Genomic DNA, 6,348 nt, shown 5'->3' with positions numbered 1-6,348 from the left:
GGGCTTGTGCAGGGACTGTCTCCATGATGAGGAGGAGAAAAGGAAATGAGCACGTGGGGGGATTGAAGACACACAGATTTCTCAAAGCTGGTAGATCAACATGCCTCTTTCTGAGAGAATTTTTATTCCATTTAATTTCCTTTCCTTTCAAGTGAATAAAGTCAGAAGAGGGTGTCTGGGGGTAGAAAAGCAAAGAGAGAAATGAGAGAGATACAAGGAATGTCTTTTTTTAGAAAACGCAGGTTCTATCAGAAAAATAAAATGGCAAGAAATGGCCACAGGAAAAGAAATGTTAGTAATCCATGATGGGGACCTGGTCCCTGCAAAGGACGTGCGTCCCTGCTTATTTCCCGGGCCCCCTGTCATGTGACTCCTCTTGCTTGACCTCTGACCCCTGCCCTACAACCTATGCTCAGCTGATTGTAAGACTGTTCAGCAACTGACAGCAGTCTAATTGTACAAGCGCCTTATCTTTGACTAAAAGCCTATAAGTATGAAAAAAAAGTTCATTTCTCCCTTTCGCTGACGTGCTTCGGGCCAGGTGCTGTGCTGGGCACTTTGCATGTGTGTCCGGGGCCCTGGCTCCAGCCCACACAGGGCCTGCCCAGGGCGGAGGCTCACCCTGCGAGGGGTCCATTAGTTCTCTGGGGCAAGTGCTTCTTAGAGGTGAGTGAGCTGCTACTCAAGTTTGGGGCCAGGGCAGTGAGCCTCTGGGAAGACTTCCCTGACTTGGGGGGTCACTGGTACCCAAAGACATAACACCCTGGGCTCCCTATCAAAGCTTGGATGGCACTGGGTTACAGCCGTCCTCCACCGACCGGTGAGCTCCGCAAGGCCGAGGACCGCCCTCATCACCTCTGTGCCCTTGGTGTAGGGCGCAGTGCCAGCTACTGCAGACGCGACAGTTGGGTGAGTGAGCGAATGGCTGGGGCTGGGACAGGAGGACAGCAGGCTAAGAAGTCCTGAGGTCCATTACCGGTCATCTTCCTGCCCGCCCTGAACTCCACCTCAGTAGAAGAGAGCGCAGTGCAACAGCCAAAGCAAATGAAGAGAGGCGCTCTCCTACGGTCTGGAGGACGGCTTCGACAGACTCTGTGGGCGTCAGAAACTTCGGCAGCCACAGCGGTGGCCCTGTCTCCTCAACATTGGTCCTTGGGCTTCTTCTACAGCTCCCCCCCCTTAAGGGTCTTCAAGGCTTCAGGGCAAGCATCGGTGGCCTCCTTTGCTCCCCCCACCAAGGTAGGCCAAAGCAGAGCGGAGGGAATGGCCAACACAAGCCACAGCCGGGGACTATCCATAAGGACACAGGGTCCCAGCCAGTGTGTGACTAGAACCAACTGGAAAAAAAATTGGATGGAGAAGGAAGGCCCACCCAGACCTTGCCTTGGAAATGCCGAAGGTCACTGGTCTGCAGGGCTTAGATTAAAGTCTAGTTGGCCTGGCTGGAAGAAGCCCGGGCCCAGCGTAACCATCTCTGACACGTCTCCACATCCACAGCCTCGAGAGGCGGATCCTCTTTATCGCCCTCGCTGTGCTGATGGGGAAACGGAGGCCTGGAGGTCGGGTGGCTTGCTCTTGCAACCCATGCTGTTCCCCTGCTGGGCTGCCTCTCCCAGTGACGCCGGTGCACCTGCCTGGGTTGCACTTGACCATGACTCGTTGGGAGGGAGACAGGAAAAAGTAGAAGAGCCCACCCAGGAGGACAAGGGGCACTCGCCTTGCCGAGGGGTGAGTGCGTTCTGACGAAGCGGCCCGGCTGGGCGGGGCCTGGCGTGTGTGCTCTGGGCGAAGTCTCGGTCAGAGGAGAAAACGCTGCAGCCAGGAAGGCAACTCGGGGCGCCCCTCACGCGCCAAGGCTCCTCCTGTGCGTGGAAACCAAGTGAAGGGGTGATGTGAGTAATGAACACGTGGCTTCCGTTATTACAAAGAGAAGCAATAAAATAGAGAATGGAGTGACTTATCGGGGGAAAGAGGCAAAAGCCTAATTTAGGAGATTACACCAAGTGGAATAAATCTAAAGCGATTGGATGCCTGAGCACAAACCATCATAAAAAGAAAACATAACATATCTTGGTTTAAAAAAAATGTACATTGGAGAAACACAGGCTAACTTACTGGCTGGGGAAGAAGAATTATTTTTTCAGAGATGGCTCAGTCGAGGGCTGTGTCTGCAGTGTTATGGACGTAATATTTACTGAGAGTCCTTAGATTTTCCATGTTCTTGCTTCTCCCTAGCCAGGGGTGTGCAGTGTGTGTGACTTTGACACTCGGCGCCACTCGGCTGGTTGACATCCAGTCTCATCTCCATATTGTTTTGCCTGAAAACACAAATAAGGGCAGTAGGGTTTAGAAGGGTGGGTGGAAAAGGCGTCTCTCATGGGAAGATGTGAATTTGGGGGGCATAACCCCAATCTTTTAAGGACAGTGGTACAGAGAGGTCTCTCTCAGCCCTGATAGAACCCTGGGTGGGGTTCACAGAAGAAAGTTGGAATCACCGTGAGAGCTTCACAAACACCAGGACTCATGTGACATTGTCCAAGAGAAACCACTGTGCATCTCTGCTTAAAAAGCCCACGGCGTTCCACTTCAGAGGGGATGTCCTGAGTTGACGAAGATTTTGTGATGCACGGTTTTTTCCAGTCATCAGTCTGCAGCTTCCAAAACAGCCTCATCGCAGCTGTGAACCAGACTCTCTCAGCAGGGGCTCTCTCGCAAGGCTGCTTCTGCGGGAGACGAGAACAGCTCCTCTCTGGAGTGCTAGGAAGCACTCCGCTGAGGGCCTTGTGCACAGTGTCTCTGTGGGAACTTGTCACCTTGGTCTGACAGATGAGGGTGCTGAGGCTCAGAGAGGGTGACTGGCCCGAGGTGACACAGCCAAGGAGTAGCTGAGCTGGGACATAAGTGACCAGTGCACACTCTCCAGCCTCTCCAGTGCAGGGAGCCTTCAGAGCTGGATAAGTGGGTTTGTGCTAGTTGAGGCCACGGCCAGTTCTGGAGTCTTCTCTTTGGTGTTCTGCTTTCTCTCAGAGAAGGAAATAATGCAGATGTTGACTGAACTTTCTAGGGCTCGCAGACTGTAAACACAGGCCCCAGCAGACCTAGATCAGTACCACTGACAGAGAACGTTTAGATGTGTGACGAGCCAGTAACAGGAGTTTAAAAGTGGCCCAGCATCTAAATGATTTCATACAGGAAGCACAGATGATAAAACGTACTTTTGTCTCCTAAAAAACCCCACTGGTCCCAGGGTAGAAAACTCACATGGCCTGTGGCCCTAGTGGGTGGACAGCGCTACGTCAACACAAAAAGAGCTGGTGAGGTCCAGGTGCATCTGCAGCCCCGGTCCTGCCAAGAGGCTGCGGCAGTCAGTGGGCAGGCTGGGCATTGCGCTCACTGGCCATGCAGCCTCTTGCCAGCCGGATAACCCAGCACAAAGAAGGTCTCCGGTACAGTTGTGAGATGGTCGGATGGGGAACAAGACCACCGTTGATGCCCTCCGCTCCCTTTTCCACGCATCCTTGTATCACTCTACTCAGGGCTGTCCCCATCCCCGCATTCGCTCATCCATCCATCCATTCATCGGTCCATCCAGGGGTGGGCCCCGACAGGGAACTGGACCGGTGGTCCTTTGGTTTGTGGGACGACACCCAACCAACTGAGCCACACCGGCCCAGGCTATTCAGCTACTTTTTAAAGCTGTATGTATGTTTGAAAATTCTATGATAAAATTGAATGGTAAGGTATTACATTACTGTACATAATTACTGTAGGACACTGTTCAGCCTTAAAAAGGAAGACACTCTGGGCCTGTGTAAAAACCTGGGTGAACCTGGAAGACATTATGCTGTGCAATAAGCCAGTCAGAAAAAGACAGGTCCTGTATGATTTCACTTACACCAGGTGGCCAGGGCAGCGACATCACAGGGACAGAAAGTAGAATGGTGGTTGCCACAGAGTGTGTGTGTGGGGGGAGAGGTAATTGGTGTTTCATGGGGACGCAGTTTCAGTTTTGCCAGGTGAGGAGGCCTGGAGATGGGGGGGTGGAGACGGCTGCACAGCAGTGTGGGTGCACCACACCACTGGGGTGTGCACTCAAAAAGGGGTAAAGTGGCAAAGTTTGTATTGTGTTTATTTTACCCCCATTGAAAAGAAAAAGTTTATTTTTAATTAAGACTTTTAACTAATCAAATTAATCTATTAAATAGGTGGAATACACTTAACTGAGGTTTTCTTACTTAAAAATAAGCAAGAAGTCCCTGCCATTTCTAAGCTCTTGGTAGAGAAGGAAGAAATACACGTAAGCCAACAGTTTTGATGCAGAGGCAGGCAGGCATCTCAGCTGCGGAGGTGGCTCAGCAGAGGGTGCGTGTGTGACATGCAAACGTGTCTCTTGTTCTGGACACTACCTGGCCCCCCAAGGAGAGCACTAGCTCATGTAACAGCCTACACTCCCTCCCTCTCATCTAGAAAGCCCAGTTTGTCCTAGTTTTCAGAGAGTAGCAACTCTGCTGGGCTCTGGGGTCAGAGTGTCTGGATTCAGATATACGGGTGATTTGTTTAAGCTCTCAGAGTCTCAGATTCCTTTTCTATATTGAGGTCAATAATAGAACCTACCTCCATGGAATTGTGAAGTTAAAATCAGGAACCATTTGCAAAGCACTTGGCACCATGCTGGGCATGTTGTTAGGCGTGCTGGGGCACCGCAGGACACCGGACAGTGTGAACGGGAAATCATGGAGATGTCTTGTTCTTTGAAAAGAAAAAACAGAAGCAAGTTTGTGTTAGTATCTGAGACGGACCTGTTTTAGAAGCAAATGAGTCCTGGTTTCCAGGCTCTCCGTCTCTGCCCCTCAGGGAACCCAGCCCCACTTTTCTGAGTCTACAGCGCCACCTGGTGGCCTCAGGAGCACAGCCAGTCGTTTATCTTGCCTCAGCTCAGAGGGTCACTGTCCTCTTCCTAAAGACGAGAATCTACCCATACTTGCTAAACGAAACACAGTATCTAACGTACTTCCTCCACAGTAAACCATCCCCTTCCCAGGCAGCATTATGTTCATTTCTGTCCCAATAAAACTTTCATCTTGAATAAAGCTTTCTTTTCTGAGGGGTACCGTGTTTTCCCATGTGTAATGCATACCCGCTTTTTGGCTCAAACTTGCAGGAGAAACATCCTTTGTTTCACTTTTTAATTAATTATTTGTTCATTATATTTAGATACTTGTTTTTGTATTATAAGGTAATTTTAGAATTTATTTTTAACATATTATGGTACAAGAAATTTTATGTAACAATAGGTGCGGAATTAGTGCTACCCATGTCCAATGAGCATCCTTATTTTCCCTAAAAAAATTGGGCAAATGTGCACATTATACACAGGACAATATGGCGATTCCATTTCAACAACGCAGCTGTGCGACGCGCACACTCCCCTTCAAGGCAGAGGACTGCCCGCGTCTCCGTTACAGAAAGAAAGTCCTGGCTCGGCCCAGGCAGCCTGCGGCCCCACGCTCACTCCGGCTTCCCGCCTGCGCTCCCTCCGCGGCCCGCCGCCGGGCCGCGCGCCGCCGGCCCCTCCCCCGGGAATGCGCGCCGCCTGCCTGGCGGGCTCCCCGCATCTAAGTGCCGCGGGTCCAAGGGCACCTGCCCACTGATGCCACGGAACCATCACGACGCGCTGCGTCCGCCTGTGACAGACTCGTCTGCCGGTTTGTGGTCCGTCTCTCCCAACTACAACGTGAGCCTCGCTGCCAATCCACGTTGACGTGATCGGATCGGTCTTTTCTGCTCCGCGGGCAGCGCAGGGCGCCCGAGGCGGAGAGGCACTCCACGACCGCGTGTGAGGCCAGTCCGTCAGTCCTGCCTTTCGGAGTGGGGCTCCCCGGGCTAGCTCGGCAGCCCGCCCTGCCCCGGGCCGGACCAGGGGTCGGAGAAATGGCGAAGATGCGTGTGATTTTGCAGGAAGCGCGAGATCGTTGTACACGTGGGTGGCATGTCTCCGAAGATGTCAGGCTTCGCTGTTAACTCACCGAGAGGATCACGCTGCACCAACAAGCTGGGATCTCGGCTCTGTGGGGAAGACTACTTATTTTTCAGGAGCCCTCTCTAAGTGTATCAGTCATCACTGTACTTTGATACGGATATTGCTTAGAAACGTTTTGCCACTTAGAGGACTGAAAGTGCCCAAAGGAGGGTGGGGAAACTGCAGAGAACAGCCGCCCTGTTGTGTCGATGCTGTTCTCAGACAGAAATTAAAAAATAAGAGGTCATTTAGTTTCCGAGCCCTGGCTTTTATCACCAGTGACTGCCAGCAGATGTCGCCGTAGCCCAAGGCATGCTACCCCAGTCCGG

At 51.9% G+C, this 6,348-nt stretch overlaps 1 long non-coding RNA gene across 1 annotated transcript; it reads right to left on the bottom strand.

The window, feature by feature from the left end:
* Positions 1 to 608: 608 nt before the first annotated feature.
* Positions 609 to 5,934, bottom strand: LOC128628516 (uncharacterized). Its single transcript, XR_008392924.1, has 4 exons — positions 5,641 to 5,934; positions 4,615 to 4,749; positions 2,116 to 2,318; positions 609 to 1,862 (listed from the first exon to the last, which is right to left on the bottom strand). It is a non-coding gene; the product is annotated as an uncharacterized LOC128628516 (long non-coding RNA).
* Between the last annotated feature and the right edge of the window lie 414 nt (positions 5,935 to 6,348).

Source organism: Artibeus jamaicensis, unplaced genomic scaffold, assembly GCF_021234435.1.
Source record: "Artibeus jamaicensis isolate MK-2021 breed Jamaican fruit bat unplaced genomic scaffold, CSHL_Jam_final contig_793, whole genome shotgun sequence".
Taxonomy (NCBI): domain Eukaryota; kingdom Metazoa; phylum Chordata; class Mammalia; order Chiroptera; family Phyllostomidae; genus Artibeus; species Artibeus jamaicensis.
Note: the sequence above shows the minus strand (reverse complement) of the source record. Positions and strands in the feature narration are given on the sequence as shown.